General features: G+C 36.7%; 1 protein-coding gene across 2 annotated transcripts in view; it reads left to right on the forward strand.

Annotated features, from left to right (window-relative positions):
* ELP4 (elongator acetyltransferase complex subunit 4) overlaps positions 1-26,126 on the forward strand; it is a 258,564-nt gene that overhangs the window by 187,411 nt on the left and 45,027 nt on the right. The window lies entirely within an intron of this gene.

Below are 26,126 nucleotides of genomic sequence, written 5' to 3' on the forward strand. Positions count from 1 at the left end.
ATTAAATCATAAACCTGCAAGTTATCAACTGGCCCATACTACAACTCCATATTAATGATGCAGCTGATGAAAATAAGTATCAATAACCTAAAGATGCATAGTGCTAGAGACAAAGGTGGCATTTTACATTTTTATTAACACTTGTAATTTTCTTCTGCTTGATTTCTTTTAGGCCAAGCCCAATTTCTTCTAAACCATGGGTCAGTGAGCTCATGTTGATTCTCATATGAATGATGGGCTTGATTTTGCAAAGCTATCACCAACTACCAATACCTAGGTCTAGTTACCATCATTATGAACAACCTAGAATATAACAGTACAAATTAGGATGCATTATTTCCTTTAATTTCACTAACTATGGCAATACTAGACACCAACAGAATTGTGTATGTTTGTGAAGCATTGCATTTTTAAATGTTGTTAGTGTGGAAGTAACGAAATCACATAAAATTCAACGATAATACTCTGTTTTAAGTATATGTTATCTTTCCTTGTTAAATATCATTGAAATAAAAAACAACCTGTGTTAACATAAATGTTCTTAATAAGGCAAAGTTTTGTATTTAGTAAATGATCTCTTGTAACCAGAGGTAAGTTTGAGAGCAACCAGGTTTCACCAGTGTAATACATGTCTGCAATAGTAGCTTTTCTACATCCCCCAAAATGAAAACAATATTATATTAATAAATCCTAAGAGGCTTCTATTAGCTTGATAAATAAGTACATTTAAAATACAAGTTAAAAAGGATTTGTTTAAATACTTTAAATATCTTTAACATACTATTCTAGTGATGTCAAATACAATTTTCATTTTTAAGAGATTTTAGTTAGAATTTAATCTTTGAAAATATTAATAACAGCTTACAGCAGGTAAGCTATAAAATAGCACTGGATGCTGTCTATTTAGTTTCTGGTTGAAAAAGCACAGCAGTACTTTAGTTCATTACCTTTGAAAAAAACAGTAACAAGATAATACAGCTGCCTCTGATTAAGATGTAAATTCTTTCTAATTAGAATGTAAATTCTTACATTTAAATGAAGACATCAATTGTCAGGATGCCATATGATATCTTATTCCACCTTGCCTGAATGAAGCCCTCACTGCTCATCTATGCCACTAAAATAGTTTTGCAATCCCTTTGTTCTCTGATTCTTGTAATATTCTCTCTTCATGTTCCCTTTTCACATTGCTTTTGTTTGTTTTCCCCCTTGCATCTGATATTGTTGTGCCTTGGGATTTTGCAGAAATTTGGAATGAAAATTGAGTTCAGTCAGTGCCAGTATTTGCTTGTGCCTCAATTACTTCTGCTGAATTTTCCTCAATGCAAATCAGGCAGGTTGCATAAAGTGGTGCATGTATTTGAAATAATTAATTTTCCGTAAAATGATGGATCAAGTCCAATCAACCTTCATGAAATCTAAATAATAGAATAGAGAATTAGAAATTAATTAACATTTTGTGTTGTTAATACTTTATGATATAATCTAGCAATGGTAAGTTTTACTGTTGATTCTAAGTTTTTCTTTATCAAGTGTTGATGAAAACCTTCTGCCTCAATCATTTCTTGCCAGAAATATGCTAACAAGGAATTCTGTATCAATAACATTGAAGCAAATATTTCAAAGTGTAATGATTATACAAACAATTGACCAGTAAGTTAAATTATTTATGCTTCTCTTTACTGAGCAATGGTAAAAGTTTTATCTTGCATAATATACTCTAATTTATAGAAATCTACTATTAATGTTGGATAAGGCCATGACCCTTTGAGCATCATATTATTATATATTTATGCCGTGTTTCCTCAACCAAAAGAGCTGTAACTTTAGAGGCAAACTCAATTCCACCAACCTTACAGTGCTAGGCAAGGAGAAACCTAGACATTGAAAGAAAGCTTTACAGACAGAAGAGTACCTACCCAAGTTTGTTGTATTTATTTTTTAACTATTACAGAAAATTTCAAACATACACAAAAGTAGAGAATAATATAATAAACCCCTGTGGACCTATCAACCTTCTTCTCTCCTCAAGGAGGTAACAGGGAAACTAAACATACAAACCTGCAATGTGATGATTGGAATGCAAATAACAAACAATAATGTGCAATAGAAGCTAAAATGTAGTTAGAGAATAGGAATGCTGTAAGTGCTTAGAGAAGGACAGTTTGTGCTGAATGGACAGAGAAGAGAAAGAACATGGCAAGCAGAGTAGAAATATTATAAGAGATTTAGGGGTGACCAGTGTCTGTGATGGTATAGAAAAGACCAGCACTGTATGATTAATCATAAGTTTCATTTTGGATGTAAAACTACTTAAGTCTGGTAAGATGTAGGGATTTGAGAGCCAGGCAATACATTTTAGTAACAGTTAGCTAAGGTAGTATTTTAGGCATGATAATGATAGAATGAAAAATACCTTCTTTTTGTCCAAACAAAAATCTCTCTTGTTGTAATTAAAATTATTTCCTTAGAATTTTTTTATCATGTTCACAAACAGAAGGGCATTCTAGTGACTAAAATATAAATTGCAAAGAAAAATGTTTTATTTCTAACCCAGCTAGTTAAAAGTAAATGTTAGTAATGACTCCGCAATGATGATGTTTACTATATTTCATTTTACTTCTTTCAGTACAATCAAGAGAAATATCACTGTTGACTCATATTGTTACTTAAAAGTTGTTTAAAACCGTATTTGTTTTTACACAATTCCAAATTTGTGGAATTTACATGCTGTACCAGTTTTCTATTGCTGCTGTGAAAAATTGCTATAATTTTAGTGGGTTGAACAATACAAATTTATTTTCTTACGGTTCTGGCAGGCAGAGGTCCAAAAAGGGGTCAGTATAGCTACGTTCCTCCTGGATGGTCCAAGGAAGAAGCTATTTCCTTGCCTTTTCCAGCTTCTAGAGGTTGCCTGCATTCCTTGGCTCATGGCTTCTTTCTCTGTTTTCAAAGCGAGCAACATTGGGTTGAGTCCTTATGTTACCAGCTCTCTGGTTTTTTTTTCTGCCTCTCTCTTTCACTTTTAAGGATCCTTGTAATTACACTGGACCTACTTAAATAAACCAAGATCTTCCTATTTTAAGGTCGACCAATCAGCAACCTTAATTCGATCTTTAACCTTAATTCCTCTTTGCCATGTAAGGTAACACATTACAGGTTCCAAAGACTGTGGTGTGGACAGTTTTTGAGGACTGTTATTCTGCCTACCACACATTTCTTTCATTTTTACTCATCAGTAACCACTGTGATAGTTCATAGAGACGGAAGAACCACTTCATTGGCTCAGATGGCAATTCTTTCTCAGATTTAAAATAAACTAATATTTCCCATTTTAGCTGAATTTGAGAAAAAGAAGAAAGAGAAATTAGACTAAATGCTGTAAATTAAAATTGTACAACCAAATGTAATCAGTTTTATAAAAAATGCTTACTAAAATCAGTCTTTGTGGACATAGCCAAAAAAACTGTATTTCAAAGAAGGGAATAAGAAGCCAGAATTAGTTGATTACTTTCTATGTGATGGGCACTATAATAAATATATTAAGATATTATTACCTTTTAATATTTAAACACTCTTATTATTAGCTGTATTTTCCTTTTAAAGATAAGCTGAAGATGGAAAAATGTAGGTAGCTTCCCAAAAGACATGCACACAGTTACTGAGAGATTCGAATGTGTTCATGTTACAGCATGCTGAATTGTGTGAAATGTCAGTCGTATCAATGAAGAAACAATTTCTAAATATTAAGATCAGGCATGCAAAGTATTGTGGAACCAACAAGCAACTATGAGACATAATCCCTGCCTTCAAGGAGTTTGTAATCTAGTTGTAGAAATAAGGCTAAACACATAGCATAAGTGTTTTAAAGCATGAATTCTGGTGTCAGACAGCTTTAGGTTAGGATCCTTGCTCTTTTACTGCTTAATCTTTTGCTACTTTTATGTGAGCCTAGGTTTCCTTTCTTGCCTCATTGGGTTGTTACAAAGAGTAACTATACATTAAGTCACTTAGCCTAGGATCTGACACAGAGCAAGCACTCAATAGACAGTAACTGCTTTACTATAATAAAATTCAAGCAGTACAAGGGCTGAGTTAGTGATTACACAGTTAAGGGATATAGGAGTTTAGCAGAAGAAGAGCTAATTGTCAAACCAGTGATTTCATGTAAAGTTAGAGATATATATTAATACAAGGAGGTTTGTTTGTTTGTTTGTTTTTGAGACAGGGCCTCGCTGTGTCACCCAGGCTAGAGTGCAGTAGCATGATCGTAGCTCACTGCAGCCTCAAATTCCTGGGTTGTAAACCATCCTCCTGCCTCAGCCTCCCGAGTAGCTAGGACTACGGGCACACACCACCACATCCAGCTAATTTATTTATTTGGTAGAGACAGGATTTTGTTACGTTGCCCAGGATGGTGTCAAACTCCTAGCCTCAAACCATTCCCGTCTCAGCCTCCCAAAGTGCCGGGATTGCAGGCATGAGCCACCGTGCTCTGCCTAGTTCTTTATTTATGAGGATCATGAGTAGCAGTATAGTGTAGTGGTTAAGTGCACTGGATCTGGAAAAGAATATCTGCTTTTACATTCTGTCTCTTTACTAATTTGTCTATGCCTCAGTTTTCTCATTTGTAAAGTGGGGATAAATATAGTTTCTATATCATGGAGCTGATAAGATTAATATGCAAAGTGCTTAGAAGAGTATCTGGCACATAAATGCCATAGAAGTGTTATTATTAATATCAAGGAATACCGTGTGTAGCCCATCAGTGATCCATTGTAGTTGATAGTGATAGTAAGAAATAATAAATGTAGTTTCAGTTTCCCATTGCAATATAGGTGATTTACATAGCTGGACAACATTACCAGTAGGATAAGCATTATACAGGGATATATCAAGTACTTGCAATGTACCTAGCAGTATGCTTTGGATAATACAAAATAACAAACATTCTCAATTTCTATAAACCTCCCTGCCTAGATGAGAAGACAAAACTGATAGTGAATGAAATAGAGATTAATTAAGTGCTAAAATGAGGGTAAATTGATGCCAAGTGCAGTAAGAATTCAGAGAAAAGAGAAATCTTTATGGATCATATTACATTACTAGAAAAAATAGGACTTGAACTAGGCCTGGAATAATGGATGAGATTCTATTGACTGGTGAGAAGATAATGAACAGTTCTAAATATAAGAAATTGCTCAAACCAGGAGTCTTATGCATCTTTTATTCTAAACTTTCCCCCCAACTTGTTAATTTGGCAGCAGGAAAAAAAAATGAATGAGATGGCCACAAATGCCGTAAGCCTGAGGAATCATAGATAAATGAAGGAATTGAAGGGATTTAAGAACAAGGAGTCTGTGGATAGAATTTGGGAGTTCCAGGAACTTGGATTGAAGAGAAATGTACATGTTTATTTTTACTAGCCTCCCACTGAAACGTAACCTTTTCTTAGTTATAAATATAGGCAACAAACCACAGTCGCATTAGCAGTAACTGTGACTATCATCAACAGAAATCATAGACTTTTTCATATATTTATTGCAGTCTCAAAGTATTACTTACCTCATTTGTAATATATTAGTATCAGGCCCACTGCTATTCTTGTTATTCAATGGTTAATAAAAATGTGCAGATAGATGGTTATATAAAAAATGAATTTATGGCCAGGCACAATGGCTCACACCTGTAATCCCAGCACTTTGGGAGGCCGAGGCAGGCGGATCACAAGGTCAGGAGTTCAGGACCAGCCTGGCCAATATGGTGAAACCTCATCTCTGCTAAAAATACAAAAATTAGCTGGGTGTGGTGGCACATGCCTATAGTCCCAGCTACTTGGGAGGCTGAGGCAACAGAATCGCTTGAACCCAGGAGGCGGAGGTTGCAATGAGCCGAGATTGCGCCACTGCACTCCAACCTGGGAAACAGAGTGACGCTGTGTCTCAAAAAAAAAAAAAAAAAAAAGAGAGAATTTATTATTTGATAACATTTCAGTGAAGTTTATTTCCTTTGTAATTTAGTGTATTTTATTTTATACATTTAAAATCATTATTCTGAAAAAATGACATCATCATAGTGCTTCTATTTATGGACCTGGGAATATATTAGTTTTTTGATAACCACATCCATAGTTGACTCATATTGAGCTTACAATCAACTACGCCCCACCGTTTCTTTAATGGACCCGGGGTCTCACTATGTTGCACAGGCTGGTCTCAAACTCCTCAACTCAAGTGATCCACCTGCCTCAGCCTCCCAAAGTGCTGGGATTACAGATGTGAGCCACTGAGCCCAGCCCCTAAAACCCTCTTTTCATATGTGCTACTTTAGGCTATGTTTATTTCTGAATATAGGCAAATAGCGTTACTATCAAACCAGTAGCTGGAACTGACAAACATGAAATTCTTAGAGCAGTACTTTATAAAATTTCTGCCTACCTAAATATAGACCTTAATATTAACCATCTGAGTTGTTATCTTGCAAGATATTTTCTATATGCAGATATACCTGCCCAAGAAAAATTATATTTCTTTTTAAAACAGTGGTGCTTTCTGGTTTGCTTTGCAGAATGAGGAGTAAAAAAGGGCTATTCTGGTGATTATGCTGTGTATTAAACCACCCCAAAACATAGTTATGGAAAACACTCATTACATTCAAGACTTTTGTGGGTCAGGAACTTGTATAGGGAACAGCAGGCATGCTCGTTGGATGCACTATTCCATGGTACCTAGGTACTCAGTTGGAAAAATGTGATGGCTACAGTTTGGAATCAACTAGGAGTGTCTTCACTGACCTATGTAATGGTTGATGCTGACTGTCCACTGGGACCTCAACTGGAGCTGTCTTCTGGAGCACCCGTGTGTAGCCTTTGCATGTGGCCTGGACTTCCTCACAGCATGGTGGTCGCTTCTTACATGATGGTCAAACTGCTTAGATGGCAGCTTAGGCTCCAAAAGCTAGTATCATAGTAAACAAGATGCATTGCCTTTTATGACTTATCTCAAAACTGACAGAGCTATCACATCTGCCACACTTTATGGATTAGAACAATAACAAGTTCACTCAGATTCAAGGGGAGAAAAATTAAGCCCTGACACTTAATTGTGGAGGAGCAAGGTCACAGTGTACAAGAGTATATGCAATGGGTGATGCTGTACAGTTATATTTGGAAAATACAGCCTGGGCACAGTGGCTCACACCTGTAATCCTAGTACTTTGGGAGAGCAAGGTGGGAGGATCACTTGAGCCCAGGAGTTTGAGACCAGCCTGGGCAACATATTGGGACCTCGTCTCTACACATAATTTAAAAATTAGCCAGGTGTGGTGGTGTGTGCCTGTGGTCCCAGCTACTCTGAGAGGCTGAGGGGAGGATCTCCCGAGCCCGAGAGGTTGAGACTGCAGTGAGGCATGTTGCAGCACTGCAACACTCTAGCCTGGGTGACAGAGCAAGACCCTGAAAAAGAAAAAAAAAAAACAAAAAAGAAAATAAAACCTGTACCTGTAAATAGGCATAAAACTGTGGTAGTTTAAAGTATGTGGATCCATGGCATACAGTGGCAGAGTTTTTGTGGAATGGTTATAGATGAAACATCATTTGTCTTAATGGCTCAGATTTGAAGTTGAGGTTTATAATTATGTTTTTATCATTCTAATAATGAAATTTCTCATTTTATTAGGGTTGGAGGAAGAGTCTGTGGTCTTTTCCAAACTTGAAGATTTGATTTTTTCCAAAACTTGTAGCTTTGTGTTTATCAGCAGATCTGAAAGCCACAAGTATTATCTGATACATACAATAATGACAGAAGAAAAAAATGTTCTATGTTTTCTTCACTAAAAGTTTTTATGTAAAAAAGAAATATAGGGCGAATTATATAGCATATGAATTATATCTCATTAAACCTATTTTTTAAAAAGAACCATAAACAAATACTGACTTTTCACTAATGATATGCATGCTAAAGTGGTTAGGGGTAAAGTATACTGATGTCTGCAACTTTCTTTGAAATTCACCACAAATTAGAGACTGGTGAATGTGGATAGATCTTTAGAGAGGTGAAAAAGCAAGTGTAGAGAACAGTTACTTATACAACCTAAGTGATGTGTAAATGCACATTCTCTTATATCTGAAATTTTTCACAGTAAAATATTGGGAACAATCATAATGAGACACCACTACATAATCACTGGAATGGCCTTTTGTAAAATGCTTTGTTTTTTTCAAGTGTTTTTTGTGTTAAAAGCTCTGACATAGTTTTGATGAAGTGAAGTTATATTGACTACTTCATCATCTATTTTTATTCAAGCAGAAGGGAAGAGTTAGGCACAGATTCTCACCACAGTTCTGTGACTGCAGAAACCTTTAAGATAAATAATTGTAATTAACACAGCCTTGGCACTGGCAAAACAAAAACTCGGAACTTAATGTGTAAACAATATGATCTCCATTTCAAATGCTGTTTGTCCTCCTAAAATCTTACACCTCTTCTTTCTTTCTAGGCAATTACTTTTTTTTTTACTTTCCTTTGACCTCGACAATATGTTCCCTGTTTACATTATTCATGGAATCATGAAGGGTCACTATTGTCTGCCCAGTCCCAAGATAGTTTGGCACTTTTTCAAATTGTTTTGCTTGAATTGTAGTGAAGTGGTAACCCGCTGATGCAGGCATGCACTTCAGCACCCTTGTACTATAGTAAGGCCAAAAAAAAAAAATAGAGTAAAGGAATTAAAGTCTCTTTCAGTTGCTTAGCAAAGGAGTAGTTGGTAAGTCATAGTAAAACTTTACGACTTTTTAAGTTTTCTGGTAGAATTTGAACTCACTGAAACTTACACGTTAACTGAGAGGAGTACTAAGTAATCCGTTGAGGTTATTCCAACCAAACATTTAAAATACCCTTATTAAATGTCCACCAGTGAGTGGTACTAAGTGTGACATACTGTGCACAAGCCTTGCTCTTAAGAAACATGAACAGCATAGCTAGGAAGAAAAGTTGGAGAGGACACCAGGGCATGAGCAGATTCGCACTGCAAGATAAAGCAAAAAGAAGATAAGTGCCAAGTACCAGATGGAATGAAATCATGTTCCCTTTGCTCTCTTGCCCAGCCTAAGAACACAGGCCAGGGGAGTTTGTGATCATGGTACAGAAATGGAGGCTATTGCTCAATTTGCTCACTCTGCCCCGTCGGTCAAAATTGCTATTCAAAATGTGCCTTACTCCCTATTTTGTATTTAGAGTCTTGGATTCTTATTTGAAACTTGGCAGCTTTGGAAGCTGTCTTAATATTTTGTTCTGCTTTAAGACTTTCACTGCCAAGTACATATTCAGGCTTTGTTTGCCAGTTTTTTTGATTGTGTGGTTGAATGCCATCCCTGGAAAGATGTACTTTTGAGCTAGTATGAAGTCAATGAGCTGCCTTCAGCATTCATGAGGAGGTTCTGAAGTTTCTGTTTCAAGGCTTTTGACATGTCAGCATGTGTAAATCTAGTCTGATGCCAAGATGCCTTATGCCAATAGGTTCCTTTTGATTTTGATATGCATGATTTTCCTTGTGGATATTAACCTGTTGCCATTAAAAGAAACAGAAAATTATAAGATCATGTACTATAACATAGGTTCTAGCCACAAATAACATTAGCACTGTATCACAACACTGATTTTGGTTTGTTAGAATTTTTAACTGTCTTGGCTTTTTTTTTTTAATATGTTTTCTAAAACTGTGTGTTCAACTCCTGATTTTTCATTCAACCCATGATGATGCTTCCTGACTGCTCAGCTGGAATCTGGATTTGCCTTCTTTCATTCAGCACACTTCTGAAGCAGTGGCAAGTCTTGTGGGGAATTTTGGGGGTAGCAGATTCAAATTTGGCAGGACCCTGGGGACATTAATCAATTGGAAAATATAAATGAGCAAATCATTTCTCAGATAAAATGGTTCAATTAAAAATGATATTGAACTCAAAAAACCAAAACATTACCAAACTAAAAATGTGTACAATTCATAGGCTCCACGATACATTTATTTTGTTTTTATGTGCTTTTCAGGCTTGATCTTACCATCTTTATAATTTAAGTAATTGGCAATAACTTATAACTTGTTGTAATGATAATGAGTTCACCTTTACTGCTTACTCCCTGACTGATACTGTGGCCCTCTCCAGTGCCTTCCTCACTTTTATTGTGTACCCACAGCAGCCTAATACACAGCCCTGTGGCCAGCAGCTTCCACAATATTTGTTGTGGAAAGTACTGATTGATATTTTGGGTGAAAAATTGTAACTTAATGGTACTTTATATCATTATTAAGCATACATAATATTTCAAATATTAAATAATTGCAATCTTCCTCAGATAAAAACACATCTATCCAACCTGGCCATTGGAAGTAAGAGAAAACTTCCCACAGAAAACTCTTAACGTATTATTTTTGTTGCTGTTGTTGTCTGTTTTCAATGTTTATTCTTTTGTCCAAAACACAAATGATTAAGACTTGAGAATTCAGGAAGGAGGAAGCAGTACTTAATTTCCACTATGTGGAATAAAGAAAATGGTAATCTTGGAAATACTGAGCTAGTATGAGTTTTTTAAATTAGTTATACATTTTAAAATTTATATATGATGCTTACAATTGACGTTGTCTATATTCAGATAGTTTAATAATCAATCATCTGTGACTTCTCAGTGAAAATGCCTAGTAAAAGTTGTAAAACCCTTCTGTGGAAGAAAGTAAGCCTTGCAGACAGAATGACTACATAATTTGCAGGGCCCAGTGAAAATGAAAATGTAGGTCCTGTGTTTCAAAAAACCAGAAAACTTGCCATTAAAAATACTAAAATATGAACTTTTTCCCTTTCTCCCAAGGTGTCTCTTTCTCTCTCTCTCTGTCTCTCTCTCTTTCTCTCTCTCTCTCTCTTTCTCTCTCTCCCTTTCTCTACCTGTATTGCTGTATTTATTTGCTAATTAAGGTCATGCTCCTTCAGGCACAGGGATACTCAGCACAGACTTCACAGGACCCTGTGGGTCTCACCCCACAACTTGGGACACAAGCAGCCCATTAGGTATCAGGTTTTTGCTCTTGCCAGCCACTGAGCTGATGGGCTGTGGTCACCAGAAGTGGGGAAGTCGAGCCAGGCATCACCCTCCGACAGGCCCGCTGCCCCAGCCTTCTCTGGATGGCTTTTGCAGCCTCCATGCTGGAATGTGGTAGGTACCTGGATGAGAGGTGGCAAGAAGCTTACCCCTGCCCAGTCACCCACTAAAGTCCTGAGGCACTGCCAATTTAGGGCAGGACAACTGTCTCCATGTCCCATCTCAAGATGCCGTGGGTCAACCCTAACCCTTTTTACACCCTCATCCAGGCCCTGAATAACGCAGAAAGCGATAGCAGTCACTAGTCACTAAGGAAGGAGAAAGGAGACTGGGAGTCCTGTGAGGGCTGAAGCCCCAGCGTATGGCAGAGCAGGTATGGACTACCCATCCTAGAGGCCAGGGGACAGGGACTGCATAGTAGCCAACACCACCCCACCCCGGCCACCCACTCCTCCGGGTCCACACATACTTCATTGTTCCCACAAACTTCACTTACAAAACATAAATTCAATAATGAAATCATTAAGAATTTCATGACAGCTAACACAGAACATTAAACCCCAAACACAGGACCCTTCAAAGCACAGTTTTCTGTGTGATGCCAAAGAAGCTGGACCCACCTGCTGGATAGACCCAATCTACTTACAATAAAATAATGGCTAACATGTATTATGCCAGACATTGTTCTAAGCACTTTACATGTATTAACTCAGTCCTCAAAGACCTTAATGTATATGCCATCATTATCCCCATTTTACAACTGAAGTAACTGATACCCAAGATCACTGTGTGGTAAAGGGCACATGGAAGATTCAAACCCTGACAGTCCGCCTCCAAAAGATTCTTATAGGAGAACTGAAAAAGGAGCAAATAACTTATTTATGCACTGAAAAAGCAGATCACATTTATAAACGCTGTACAGTGTTCGAGGCTTTGTCTTAAAGCAAATTTCTAGAAGATAAAATCCTAATTGATTGCAGGTACCTTGAGTGAATAGGCTGTCTCCATCTAGTTAGAACACCAAATGCAACTATAAAATAAATAGGGTTGTCTATGTCAAAGGCCTGGAGATATTAAATGTAAAGCAAAGGGGATTTGTGGATACTCCAAAAATTGCGACATTTTAAAACTTTCTATAGATGGCTACTCTAACCCTCACCTTTACCTCCACATTGCCCAGCCCGAGGTTATGTAGCTAATTAATGACAGAACTGGGTTTCACATCAGTTTGTCCTGGTCAAGGAAGTGGAAAGGAAGTTACCAGGCCCCTCTTACATTGTTAGTGCATGCTTAGGCCCCTCGAGAAGACTGGACTGGGAAGAGAAAGGATGTGGGAAGAAAGGGCGTGTCAACCAACATCTTACTGCTGGCTTTATTTTCTTCTTGTCTCCCTGATCAAAGGTGATTTCATGTTTCTTTATATAAAAACTAACATTGACTGCAACCCTTTCATTTTAATCGTAGTTGTAATTATGAAATCACTGTTTTAATTGAAACTGCTGTTATAAAATATTAACTAATTATAATGGAGGCATTGCTGGACCAACTTGTCTAAAGCCATGTCTCCAAAATAGAAGAATTTAAAGATAATAAGCAGTGTAATTCCTTGACACCAGTGCCTTCAAATCACCAACAAGACAGATCCTAATAACTCTCATTAACTTTATTTGTGGATTTGCAAGTGACCAGGCCAGAGGCCATGACTTACTTCTTCCACAGTCTTTCTTTCACTCCAGAGTGTAGGATGTCACCATACAAAAGCATGAAATAAGAGCCATGGCCAACATGTTCAACCAGTTTATTGAGGCATCTCAACTCAGGAAGCATACACATTAAACAGTTTGATTTGTTCTTATTGTGGCTTTCAAGTGTGCTTTGTAAAATCTTTTCCTGTCCCTTACATATATCTTTGTGTTATTCTGCAGCTTTGGGGTCACTGTTTATTAAAATTCAGTGTTGTTTAAAATTTTAATCTCAAATTTTTCCCAATGCAGACTTCAACGAGGATCCTCACTATTTGAGATGTTGAAGGAATTAGAGAGCAGAATCTGATTCAAAGATTGTGATTCTCCCTCGTCTTTGCAAGACCTGGTTCCTCCAATTTGTTGGGCCAGGGGAAAAAGAGTGGGAATAGGCATATGTTTCTTTACACAGCTGCTCTCTCAAGAGTCTTCTGTTCATTGTGACTGCTTCTCTGACTACCTCTGAGGCAGGAATCCAAATGCTGGCCTTTTCACGGGCTAGATGTTTGAGTTTTTCAGAGGCCCTGTGAGGCATCCACATCATACTTTCTGATGTCAGGGTAGAGCAATTGTTCCATCTCCTCTCCTTCCCACAGTGGTGTGCCTCACCAGCCTCTTGCTGATGGATTCCCCTTGCCAGGCAGGTCATCATCTTGGGTAGAACACTAGCAAGCTGACTCAAGTGAAACTCATCCTGCTTGTCCCACATGAATTTCCTACATCCTTGCCAGGCCAGACCATGGTCATGCAGGCTGCTCCACCACCACCCCTTCCCTCTGCCCTGCCATTTCTCTCTAGTTCTCCCTGCCTTGCTTGACAGGAACAGGGACAAATAAGCACATTATCTGCCTAGACTGATGTTCACTGGGGAATGGAGTGCCAATCTTTTCATCTTGCAAGCTTGGCCAGACTTTGAGTTTGTCTCTTGGAGCCCCACCCAGCACTTTTGAAACCAGCCTCACAGAATGAAATCTTTTCACCACAAGCACTGTATTTCCCACACAGACAAGTTACCTCATAATTCTTGCCATTCCTTCCCGAAACTTCTTAAGTTGGAGCCATGGCTGTGGTAGTGAGTACACCTCTTCCACTCTTAGAGGGTATCTGGGTCCAATTGCTGAAGCCTCACACTGGGCATTGCTTAGTCCCTATTGTTGCCAGGGATGGGTCCTTCCTGTAAGCAACTACTCCCCATGCCGTTATATTTATATGCTGATAAGAGTAATTTTGATGCAGCGTCAAGTTCTTGAGAAGTTCTTGACACACAGTAAAAAAAATTTGTAAATGTCAATTTCCTTACCATTTCAGAAAAGGCTAAGATTTTAAGAATGCTTAACAAAGGAGGGTGGTATATCAGATAGACTTTGGCAAAATGAATAGGATCGAGGAAAGATATCTCAAAGGAGAATGTAAACAGCGGTTGAGATCTGGAAAACTGAGGAACAGATTTGGGGAAAGTGAGTAAGCTTTTTTTCTAATGGAAATACAGGATATAAGATCAGAAAAGCAGGCTGGGAACATCAGATCAAGGGGTTATCAAGGACAGAATTGAAGACTATAAACATGAGTACAGTAGAAAGGCTTTTCAGCAGAGTGACCTGTGGGAAATGGAAATTTGGGGAAGTTCACTATTAAACAAGGTACAGAAGAGGGTGGAGGAAAGGAGACCAGGGAGCTGGTATTATAGCAATTTAAAAAGGAAATAAAGGGGCAAGCATACAGGGGAACACATGAAAAGGGAGACTGTAAGCAATATTGGGATCATTTGTGATTTTTGGTAACTAATCTTACATGAGAGGATATGCCAGCATGTTCCAAATGCGTGCTGTGTAACGTTAATTCTATCAGATGCTACAAATCAACAGAAAATTCTCTGGTCAAATATGCTGAGGAAATTCAGCATAATATGGTCTCTACTTAAAATCTGTAAAGTAACATAGAAATCCTACTGAAGGGGCAGTGGCCAAAAAGAAAAAAAAAAGGGAATCCTAATGGAAAAGAAAACACCACATTACCTTGTTTAGCCCAGTATTTTTAACAATTATTTGATTATAGAACCTTCTGTTACGTAAGTCCTATCATACGGTACCAGTGTTCCAAGAAATACACTTGGGGAACCACTGGATTATATTATACAATGTGAATTGATTGATGTATTGGTTTGCATGTTAATATTATGTTTTTCTATAATAATAAACAAACATAATTTATAATGAACTCTGTTTCTGAGTAGGAAATAGTTCTTGAACTGCCTAAGCTTGAGCTATATCTTTTAACACTTGGCCTTGTCTCATTTTCAAAATGAAATATATTTTTATAATAAAAGGCCAAGAATAAGTAGCTCAAATTTCATAATTTTATAGTCATCTCTGGGAATGTAGCCTTAAGAAACATCACTATCTATGAACAGTATCAGTGTCCTCAGCTTTGGGCTCAAAAGAAAAAGAACTTTATTTTTACAGTTTTTTTTTTAACTTTAAAGTGAACACATGTAGAGTTTTTATTTGGGAGACTAATGAGGAAAACCGTGTCTCATTTGTTATATTGCTTCACGTAATAACTGCTAACTAAAAATGTGTTTGATTATGAAAGGAGAGTAGACATTAATTATTTTTTATACATAAAAAATTTGAGATCTTGATTTATTGGCTCAGACTAGCTAGTTTATGGGAGAAGGAGGACTTGGGAGAATCAGATCTCATGTTCTTCCTAATATAGCACTTCTCCTTAAAGAATAAAAGATAAGGTTACCACTTTTATTGAATGTCAAAAGGACATTTTCTTTGTTTGTAAATTATTCCAAACTGCTAAGAGGGCCTAGCCACAGAAGCTGCTGTGTTCACTTACTTTTGGATATGACTCCCTCCCTTCCACACATTTATTAATGTCAGTGAACATAGTAAATGTATCTATCTTGTCTTTGTACTTTTCACTGTATCCACTAAAGAATATCAAAGACTAGTAAGCTCTGATGGTGAAGGCAGCAAATATGCCTATTATCTATTATTATTGTTTCACATAATAACTGCTTGAATAATGAAGAATTATTGAATAATGAAGAAACTGAGACTCAGAAAGGTAGTAACTTACCACAGTCATAGGACAGGTTGATGACAGAAAGAGCAGTATCTTCAGCTTCTTTGTAGCACAAACACTGCATAGCATCAAGCATTCAGAATAGATACTCTAAGTGCACATCTACTGAATAGCAGATTTGTTGGCAGAGATGCTAAGCAGTATCTTATGCATAGACCTACAAGTATGTTTTTCAATTTAAAGAGGCTCATCTATCTCAAAAATAAAGTGCCTGTTACTTTACATCAAGCATGAAATATTGCCATTATATTATTTCCCAAAAAAGGATATAAACAAAACTTATAAGAGAAATAACCTCCAACAATAGAATAAAGATGATTATAGGTTTTAAAAGCTATTTGCTTTATATCATTAATAAGGATATGCTAGGTTGAAGAATACATAATCTGCTGAAGGGTTGTTACCTCAGAGGATGGAACTAGGGAATTAAGAATAGGAAGGGCATTTTTAGTTTTTCTTGTATACATATATTATTTTACATTATATTTATTATAAGCATATATTACTGTTATAATTTTTTCAAAGTTCATAAAAATGTCCTTTAAAGAATAAAAGCATATAATTAACTTGGTAGACATTTATGTTTTTGTCAAAAAATTAAGTATTTCAAGTATATAGATACTGTTAGAAAGCTTCCGTGTACCTAGTACCCTAATTGTGACAAACATAAATGTTTTAGGGAAGTAAAATTTTTAAAAAGCCATACCCCAAACTTACCCAGCTAACCAATAGTAAGTATGAGTTCTTAGGCTTTCCTGTCTGGATCTGTATAGATATACAAAGTAGCATATGCTGCAAAAGCTCTAAGTCTTTGCAGCAGTGCTCTGCTGAAAAACAATTGTAACCATTGGTTGCTGGGCAATGGACAACACAGCAAACCCAGCTCCCTTCACTTCAACGTTTATTTATCTGGATTAATGATGTAGATCATCATAAACAAACAAGATATTTGTTATATAAATAGGATGGCTAATGCATTTCAGGAAATTTTAAGATTTTCCTTAGTGTTGATGTGTACTTTCAGTGCTTTTAACCTTGGAAGAGATATATATTGTTTGGAAACCAAAATTAAAGTTAGGTTGAAAGGGTACAGTGTGATCTCCTTGCCTCATGATAAATTACACCATGAATCTTAGGAAGGCATATTGAGCTTTCTATTTGAATTGTTTCATAATAGATAGAAATAAATTATAGAATAAATTCATTTATATTAAAGCACAAAACAGTCTTATTAGCTAGAGGAGAAAATTCTAACGTATTCCTGGCTCTCATTCTCTTCCAAATTTCAAAGAAAAATGAAATCCAAAAGAAATGTTTTAAACTAGTGAAACAGAATATTGTAATTGTAGCTGATTTTAAAATGTGCTTGTTCATTTTTAAGGGCTAAGAAAGTTATACTTGTAGTATATTTCAAAATGTTTTATGAGGTAGAATGTCTACCGTAAGTCATAATGGCTGTACTAAACCATAATAACAATCAGTACCAAAGCTCTATGGTCTCTGAACAGATTGTTTCCGCAATTAGTATCTATGTACTAACTTAGCAATAAAAATATATATGGGCCCATTTCCTCAGGCTCTACCTCATGGGGACGATACAAAAATAAAATGAAATAATAGGCAAATAATCATTTTGGGAATTAAATATAAAATGTCACTAGTGGCATAATGTGTAATAAAAATAATAATAGATACCAATACTGACATACTAGAAATTAGACTTCAGATCTCAAAAAAACGTTTTTGTTGTTAAACACTTCTAACCCCCTTTTGTTTGGTTATCATGGTAATCTGTATTAGTGGGAAAGCTTTGGGGCTTTCTATATGCATAACTGCTTCAGCTTTTTAGTAAATTAACCCATTTACTACTATACTCCAAAAACTGATTGCCATCCTTATACACCCAGCCATTTTCATCAAACAACCAGTTGGCTTATTAATTATAAAACTGGTTATCGGTATGAGTGTGTGACACAGCTTGAATGAAAGCTTTTTCCAAAAATGCTTGTTCTCTTCTAGCTTGTCTACATATAATTCAGCCACATTGACTACAGCACCATTAGTTTGGCTGAGACTTATTCTTCTTCATATAGTTTAGTGGCTATTAATCAGTGAGATTGTGTTATTAAGGAAGCCAACTTAAGGAAAGTCTAGTAGTGACATCTGCAAGATTGTAGAATAGGAATCCCCAGACATTCTTTCCTTCTGTGGAAATACCAATTCAACAACAAAACATAGACCAGTTCCCTTTGTGAGAAATCCAGAAACCAGTTAGGATACTCCTGCACCCCAGGCAAGTGCAAAATTAGCCACTGTAAGCCAACAGGAAAATTCATTGCACCCTCTCACCATCGTCCTTGCATACTCGGAGTCAATCAGGAGGTGTTTTAGTCCATTTGTGCTACTATAACAAAATGCCACAGACCTGAGTAATTTATAAACAATAGACATTTATCTCTCACAATCCTGGTGGCTGGGAATTCTGAGATCAAGGCACCAACAGGTTCAGTGTCTGGTGAAGGCCCATCTAGGTGTCCTTACATGGTGGAAGGAGCAGAAGAGCAAGAACACACTCCCTTCAACCTCAAATTCCATTCATAAAGGCAAGCCCTCATGACTTAATCACCTCCTAAAGGCCACACCTCTTAATATTGTTGTATTGGGGATTACATTTTAACATGAATTTTGGAGGGAACATCATCATGCAGAAGGAAACTCTCAGCTCCAAGCTTCTTCATGGACAGAGAAGACTGGACCATAAACATCAAATATTCTGACTTCTGAGGTGAGCTGCCCAAGGGACTGGCTTCTGTGTCATCTCTCTCAGAGCACTGACATGGCCTGGCATACTCTAGATGCATTAGGGCACTGAGAGCACGAGCTTGGCAGTGTGCTACTGCTCCAGAAACTGCAGTATAGCAGACACAGGAAAATACAACTTGGTTAGCTCTACCTCAAGGGGAAAGAGAAGAATGGAGCATGTGTTCAACATTCTAGCATTTTAGGGGGCTGCCCAAGGGACTGAATTCCTTCTAGCCTGACATAGGACGCTGACAGGACCCGGCATATTCTAGATTCCTGGGGGTCACTGAGAACAAAAAAGAGCTGGGTGATGTCCTGCTGCTTTAGAGGACCTTCAGTATATCAGAGGAATCAGAGGGAGCAAGAGATTACAAGCTCCTGAAAAAAGAAAAAGCCAGCAAATCTAAGTGAAAATCTAAACACACAAGTTTAGAGAAGACACATCAGAGAAAAAGCTTGAAAGACTCCCAGAACTTCTAATCGGGCTGATTGGCAAAAGTCTGTCTCTGTACAAAGCCAGTCTGAAAAAACTGAGAGAGGTGGTTATTTTCTCAAATGTGTGGATACCAACACAAAGTTATAAGGAACATGAAGAAACAGGGAAATAGCCCAATCAAAGGAGCAAAATAAATTTCCAGAAACAAACCCTTAAAAAACAGGTATGTGAATTGCTTGACAAAGAATTCAAGGTAACCATCATAAATATGTTAATCACACTCAGAGAAACTATGTGTGAACAAAATGAGTATTTCAACAAAGAAATAGAAAATATAAAAGAACCAAACAAATTTTGGAGCTGAAGAGTGCAATAACTAAACTTTTAGAAATTCCCTAGAGGGTTCAACAGCAGACTTGATCAAGCTGAAGAAAGAATCAACAAACTTGAAGACAGATCATTTGAAATTATCCAATCAGAGAAGCAAAAAGAAAAAAAGAATGAAGAAAGCCTAGGGGACTTATGGGACACCATTAAGCAGGGGTGTGTGTGTGTGTGTGTGTGTGTGTGTGTGTGTGTGTGTGTGTAGTCTGTGAAGAAGAGAGAGAAAAGGAGGCAGAAAGCTTCTTTAAAGAAGTAATGGAAACAACTCCCCAAATCTGGGGCTAGAAATGTATATCCAAATTCAAGAAGCCCAATGGATCCCAAATAAGATGAATCCAAAGAAGTCAACACTAAGACACATTACAATCAAACTGTCAGAAATAAAAGACAGAATTTTGAAACAACAAAAGAAAAGTGAATCATCACAAACAAGGGAAACTTCATGAGACTATCAGTGGATTTCATAGCAGAAACTTTGGAGGCAATATGAGAATGGGATAATATATTCAAAGTGCTGAATGAAAAAAAAATTGCCATCAAAGAATAGTATCTCTGGCAAAACTATTCTTCAAAAATGGAGCAATAAAGACTCTCCTAGATATTCAAAAGCTGTGGGAGTTCATCACAACTAGACCTGCCATCCAAGAAAGGCTAAAGGGAGTCCTTCAAGTTGAAATGAAAAGACACTAAACAGTAACACAAAAGCACAGGGAAGTATAAAGCTTGCTGATAAAGGTAAATATATAGACAAATACAGAATACTGTGACACTGTAATAGTAGTATATAAATCACTTTTAATTCTATAGAATTTAAATAAAAGTAGAGTATCTATAACTATAAAAATATGCAAATGGATACATAGTATAACAAGATCTACTTTGTGACATAAATAATATAAAGTGGGTGGGGGTAGTAATAGAATAGTTTTTGTATGCACTTGAAGTTAAGTTGTTACCAGCTTAAAATATATTGTTATAACTGTAAACCGTTTTGTGTTAGCCCCATGGTAACCACAAAGAAAATACCTTTAGAAGATACAAAAGAAAATGATAAAGGAATCAAAGCATGTCACTAAAAAAAAATAAAAATAAATGAAAATAGAAAGGAAAACTGCAAGAGAGGATAAGACAGAAAACAACAAAATGGCAATAGTAACTTCCTCTCTATTCAAAATTACTTTAAATGTAAATGGATTAAACTGCCTAAGCAAAAGACACAGAGTGGCTGAATGAGTTTTAAAAATAAGATCCAACTATATGCTGTCTACAAGAGATTCACTTAGATTTAAGGGGACACATGAGCTGAAAGAAGAGGAATGGAAAAAGATATTTCATGCAAATGGAAACCAAAATAGAGTAGGAGTAGCCATACTTATATCAGACAAAATATACTTTTTGTCAAAAACTGACACAAGAGACAAAGAAGGACATTACGTAATGATAAGAGAGATAATTCACCAGGAAGATATAACAATTATAAATTGTTATATAAATGTACCCAACATCAGAGCACCCAAATAAATGAAGCAAACAGAGTGACAGAACTGAAGGGAGAAATATGCAGCAAGACAATAATAGTAGGAGATTTCATACCCTGCTTTAAATAATAGAACAGACAGAAGCTTGGTAAGGAAACAGAGGACTTGAACAATGCTACAGACCAAATGTATCTAACAGACATACAAAACACCATACCCAACAGCTGCAGAATATACATTCTTCTCATGCACACATAGGACATTCTTCAGAACAGATCACAAGTTAGGTCACAAAATAAGTCTTATTTAAGAAGATTAAAATGGGCACGGTGGCCCACGCCTGTAATCTCAGCACTTTGGGAGGCTGAGGCGGGTGGATCACTTGAGGTCAGGAGTTCAAGACCAGCCTGGCCAACATGGTGAAACCCCATCTCTACTAAAAATACAAAAACCTAGCCAGGAGTGGTGGTGTACACCTGTACTCCCAGCTACTCCAGAGGCTGAGGCAGGAGAATTGCTGAAACCTGGAAGGCGGAGGTTGCAGTGAGCCAAGATCACGCCACTGCACTCCTGCCTGGGTGACAGAGCGAGACTCCATCTCAAAAAAAAAAAAAAAAAAAAGAAAAGGAAAAGAAGTGAAAGAGGATACATTACAACTGACTCTACAGAAGTAAAAAGAATTAAAAGAGACAATTATGAACAATTATAAGTCAACAAATTGGATCATGTGGAAAACAATGGATAAATTCCTAGAAGTATATAGCTTACCAAGATTATGTATGGTAAATAATGAAGAATTTTAAAACCTAAACAGAAATATAATTAATAAGGATATTGAAGCAGTAATTAAAAATCTTCCAACAAAGAAAATCTCAGGACCAGATGGCTTCACTGGTGAATTCTACCAAACGTTTAAAAAAGAATCAATGCCAATTCTTCTCAAACTCTTACAAAAATTGAAGAGGAGGGAACACATCCGGATTCATTTTATGAGGCCAGCATTACTCTGATAGCAAAGCCAGATTAAAAACACCACAAGAAAATAAAACTGTAGGCCACTATCTGTGATGAAGATAGATGCAAAAATCTTCAACAAAAAACCTAGCAAATCAAATTCAACAACACAGTAAAAGAATCATACATCATACCAAATGGAATTTATCCCTGGGATGCAAGAATGGCTCAACATAAGAACATTATTCAGTTTGATACATCACATTAACAGATTGAGGGATGAAAAAGTGCATGATCATCTTAATATATGTCCCCAAAAAAGTATTTGACAAAAGTCAGCACACTTTCATGATAAAAACAGAACCTAGGAATGAAAAGAAATTATAGCAACATAATAAAGACCATATATGAAAAGCCCACAGCTGACATACTGTATGGTGAAAAACTAAAAGCTTTTCCTCTAAGATCAGGAACAAGGCAAGGATGCCCATTCTTGCCACTTCTGTTGAACATAGTACTGGAAGCCCTAGCCAGAACAACTAGGCAATAGAAATTAAAAGCATCCATATCAGAAAGGAAGAAGCAAAATGCTGTCTGTTTAAGATGACATCTTATATGTAGAAAACCCTAAAGATTCCATTTTAAAAACTGCTAGAACTAATAAATGAATTCAGCAAAGTTGCTGGATTGAAAAGACAACAAGGAAAACTTAGTTGTGTTTCTGTACACTAGCAATAAACAGTCAAAAGGAAAATTAAGAAAGAAAACAATTTCATTTACAAGGCATAAACATGAATAAAATACTTAGGAAAAAACTTAACCAAGAAGGCAAAAGTCTTGTACACTGAAAACTATAAAACACTGCTACAAGAAATTAAAGCAGACATAAAGAAATGGAAAGAAATACTGTGTTCATAGATTGGAAGACTTAATATTGTTAAAATGTTCATAGTACCCAGAACAATCTACACGTTCAAGCAATCCGTATGGGAATCCCAGTGGTATTTTTTGCAGAAATAGAAAAATCTAAAATTCATATGGAATCACAAAGGACCTAAAATAGCCAATACAATCATGAGAAAGAAGAACAAAGCTGGAGTCTTCACATGCCCTGATTTTGAAACATATTACAAAGGTACAGTAATCAAAACAGTATAATACTGGCATAAAGACATACATATAGACCAATAGAAAAGAATACACAGCCTAGAAATAAATGCAGAACTGTATGGTCAACTGACTTTTGACAAAGGTGCCAAGAATACACAATGAGGAAACGATAGTGTTTTCAACAAATAGTGTTGGGAAAAGTGGATATCCATTGGCAAAAAAAAAAAAAGAGATTGGATCCTTATCTTACACCATATACAAAAATAAACTCAAAATGGATTAAAGACTTAACCATAAGACCTGAAACTGCTTAAAACTCCTAGAAGAAAATAGAAAAGCTGTATGACACTGATCTTGGATATGACATGAAAAGCACAGGTAACAAAAGCAAAAGTAAACAAGTGGGACTATTAAAAAATAAAAGCTTCTCATTCCCTTTGAAACCTGGCACAAGACAGGGATGCCCTCTCTCACCACTCCTATTCAACATAGTGTTGGAAGTTCTGGCCAGGGCAATCAGGCAGGAGAAAGAAATACAGAGCATTCAATTAGGAAAAGAGGAAGTCAAATTGTCCCTGTTTGCAGATGACATGATTGTATATCTAGAAAACCCCATCATCTCAGCCCAAAATCTCCTTAAGCTGATAAGCAACTTCAGCAAACTCTCAGGATACAAAATCAATGTGCACAAATCACAAGCATTCTTATGCACCAATAACAGACAAACAGCCAAATCATGAGTGAACTCCCATTCACAATTGCTTCAAAGAGAATAAAATACCTAGGAATCCAACTTACAAGGGATGTGAAGGACCTCTTCAAGGAGAACTCCAAACCACTGCTCAGTGAAATAAAAGAGGATACAAACAAATGGAAGAACATTCCATGCTCATGGGTGGGAAGAATCAATATCGTGAAAATGGCCATACTGCCCAAGGTAATTTATAGATTCAATGCCATCTCCATCAAGCTACCAATGACTTTCTTCACAGAATTGGAAAAAACTACTTTAAAGTTCATATGGAACCAAAAAAGAGCCCGCATCACCAAGTCAATCCTAACCCAAAAGAACAAAGCTGGAGGCATCACGCTACCTGACTTCAAACTATACTACAAGGCTACAGTAACCAAAACAGCATGGTACTGGCACCAAAACAGAGATATAGACCAATGGAACAGAACAGAGCCCTCAGAAATAATGCCGCATATCTACAACTATCTGATCTTTGACAAACCTGACAAAAACAAGAAATGGGGAAAGGATTCCCTATTTAATAAGTGGTGCTGGGAAAACTGGCTAGCCATGTGTAGAAAGCTGAAACTAGACCCCTTCCTTACACCTTATACAAAAATTAATTCAAGATGGATTAAAGACTTACATGTTAGACCTAAAACCATAAAAACCCTAGAAGAAAACCTAGGCAATACCATTCAGGACATAGGCATGGGCAAGGACTTCATGTCTAAAACACCAAAAGCAATGGCAACAAAAGCCAAAATTGACAAATGGGATCTAATTAAACTAAAGAGCTTCTGCACAGCAAAAGAAACTACCATCAGAGTGAACAGACAACCTACAAAATGGGAGAAAATTTTTGCAACCTACTCATCTGACAAAGGGCTAATATCCAGAATCTATAATGAACTCAAACAAATTTACAAGAATAAAACAACCCCATCAAAAAGTGGGTGAAGGATATGAACAGACACTTCTCAAAAGAAGACATTTATGCAGCCAAAAAACACATGAAAAAATGCTCATCGTCACTAGCCATCAGAGAAATGCAAATCAAAACCACAATGAGATACGATCTCATGCCAGTTAGAATGGCGATCATTAAAAAGTCAGGAAACAACAGGTGCTGGAGAGGATGTGGAGAAATAGGAACACTTTTACAGTGTTGGTGGGACTGTAAACTAGTTCAACCATTGTGGAAGTCAGTGTGGCGATTCCTCAGGGATCTGGAACTAGAACTACCATTTGACCCAGCCATCCCATTACTGGGTATATACCCAAAGGATTATAAATCATTCTGCTATAAAGACACATGCACACGTATGTTTACTGCGGCATTATTCACAATAGCAAAGACTTGGAACCAACCCAATGTCCAACAATGATAGACTGGGTTAAGAAAATGTGGCACATATACATCATGGAATACTATGCAGCCATAAAAAATGATGAGTTCATGTCCTTTGTAGAGACATGGATGAAGCTGGAAACCATCATTCTCAGCAAACTATTGCAAGGATAAAAAACCAAGCACCGCATGTTCTCACTCATAGGTGGGAATTGAACAATGAGAACACATGGACACAGGAAGGGGAACATCACACACTGGAGACTGTTGTGAGGTAGGGGGAGCGGGGAGAGATATCATTAGGAGATATACCTAATGCTAAATGACGAGTTAATGGGTGCAGCACACCAACATGGCACATGTATACATATGTAACAAACCTGCACGTGGTGCACATGTACCCTAAAACTTAAAGTATAATAATAAATAAAATAAAAATAAAAAATAAAAGCTTCTGCACCACAAAGGAAGCAATTAACCTGGCCTACAGACTGGGAGAAAATACTTGCAAATCTGTAAACCATATATCTGTTAAGGGATTAACATCCAAAATATATAGAGAATGCCTAAAAGTGAATAGCAACAAACAGATAAATAACCCAATTCAAAAATAGGCAAAGGACTTGAATAGACATTTCTTCAAAGAAGACATACAAATGGCCAAAACATATATGAAAAACTCAGAATCACAATAATTAAGGAAGAAATGCAAATTAAAATCATAATAAGATTATCTCACACCTGGAAAATAAGTGTCAACAAGGATTGTAACTCTTATGCATTATTGGTGGAAATGCAAAACGTATAGCCACTGTAGAAAACAGTGTGGAGGTTCCTCAAAAAATTAAATAGAATTTACATATGATGCAGCAATTCCACTTCTGGCTGTTTATGCAAAAGAATTGAAACCAGGATCTTGAAGAGATATTTTACACTGCCATGTTCATAGCAGC

This window comes from Nomascus leucogenys, chromosome 15 (genome assembly GCF_006542625.1).
Source record: "Nomascus leucogenys isolate Asia chromosome 15, Asia_NLE_v1, whole genome shotgun sequence".
NCBI classification, from domain to species: domain Eukaryota; kingdom Metazoa; phylum Chordata; class Mammalia; order Primates; family Hylobatidae; genus Nomascus; species Nomascus leucogenys.